Source organism: Panthera tigris, chromosome B3 (assembly GCF_018350195.1).
Source record: "Panthera tigris isolate Pti1 chromosome B3, P.tigris_Pti1_mat1.1, whole genome shotgun sequence".
NCBI classification, from domain to species: domain Eukaryota; kingdom Metazoa; phylum Chordata; class Mammalia; order Carnivora; family Felidae; genus Panthera; species Panthera tigris.
The window spans coordinates 57,106,475-57,108,221 of NC_056665.1; the positions used below are offsets into that span (position 1 = coordinate 57,106,475).

Consider the following 1,747-nt stretch of genomic DNA (forward strand, 5'->3'; position numbering starts at 1 on the left):
AGTCACACTTGACTGGCTTTTAACTTAAATGTTGTCCCCCCCACCTTGTTGTAAAGGGGCTCTATTTACTTATTTATTTTGAGAGACAGAGAGAGAGACAGAGAAAGAGAGAGAATGCACACTCACGAGCAGGGGAAGGGCAAAGAGAGGGAGAGAGAGAATCCCAAGCAGGTCCCATGCTCAGCATGGAGCCCCATGCAGGGCTTGATCTAACTAACTGTGAGATCATGACCTGAGCCGATATCAAGTGTTAAGTGTTCAATCGACCTAGCCACCCTGGTGTCCTCCCCCTTTTTAAATAAAAATTCATAAGTATAAGCAATGTTGTGTATATAGCGGTGGTGCTCCTTCAACATGTAGTATGGTAGAGAGAGGGTACTAAATGCCAAGAAGACACAAAAACAAGAAAGGGAGGGTATTGAAGACCATCAGATATCTTTTTGGGAATCAAAAGGCTAGCACATAACATTAATGAGTGGACAACGAAATCTTGTAGAAAGATTATAACTTTATCTTTTGGGGAACTTAAATTCTCAGTTTTGTACTTCTTAGGATCAGCGCCTTTATTCAGCAGTGGTAAACAGAGATGTAGTAGGTAGATGGTCAGACTGAATCTCCACTATTGTAGGACTGTCCAAGAAATTTCTTTTTTCAACGTTTTTTTTTGTTTTTTTTTTTGTTTTTTTTTTTTTATTTATTTTTGGGACAGAGAGAGACAGAGCATGAACGGGGGAGGGGCAGAGAGAGAGGGAGACACAGAATCGGAAACAGGCTCCAGGCTCCGAGCCATCAGCCCAGAGCCTGACGCGGGGCTCGAACTCAGCCCAGAGCCTGACGCGGGGCTCGAACTCACGGACCGCGAGATCGTGACCTGGCTGAAGTCGGACGCTCAACCGACTGCGCCACCCAGGCGCCCCCAAGAAATTTCTAATATTGCCAATTTAGACTTTTTAGATTTGTTGTTTTTGCAAATTTCTCCTCTGTAATTAATTTAGGTGAGACAAGTACACACACACACAACTGATTCTCATTATTTGTGGATTCTATATTGTAAATTTGCCTACTTGCTAGAATTTATCTGTAACACTAAAGCCAATACTTGTGAAGTTTTATGCTTGCTTCGGTGGCACATACACTAATTCTGGAATGATACAGAGATTAGTGTGCCCCTGCACAAGGATGACACACAGATTCGTGAAGTGTTCCATAAAAAGAAAATATGTGCAGGGTTTTCAATCATTCGCAGACAATGCACAAAATGAAAAATTGGAATCACCTGATGCACATTTCCAGTTGAAGTCAAATAAGGCCACACTCTGTCCTTTTGTTTCAGCTCTGATATCGTAAACAAGTGTGTTTTTCATGGTTCATTAAGTGTCACGTTGTTTTGGTATTTTTGTGCTTTCTGTAGATTTCACTGTTTAAAATGACCCCCAAGTATAGTGCTCAAGTGCTGTCTAGTGTTACTAAGTGCAAGAAAGCTGTGATGCGCCTAACGGAGAAATACATGTGTTAGATAACCTTCATTCAAACATAAGTTCTAGTGTTGTTGGTCCCGAGTTTAATGTTAATGACTTGGCAATATATATTAAATAAGGTATCTTTAAACAGAAATACACATAAAACAAAGCTTTGTATTGATCAGTTGATGAGAATGTTGTGACAAGAGGCTTGTAGGAACCTAACTCTGTATTTCCCCCGGGAGCAATGATTCAGTGTTTGCTAACTCAGTGTTTGCAACAATTCA

General features: G+C 40.9%; 1 non-coding gene across 1 annotated transcript; it reads left to right on the forward strand.

Moving 5' to 3' along the window:
* The first annotated feature begins 1,111 nt into the window (after positions 1–1,111).
* Positions 1,112–1,214, forward strand: LOC122239834. Its single transcript, XR_006219216.1, has one exon. It is a non-coding gene; the product is annotated as a U6 spliceosomal RNA (small nuclear RNA).
* Positions 1,215–1,747: the final 533 nt, after the last annotated feature.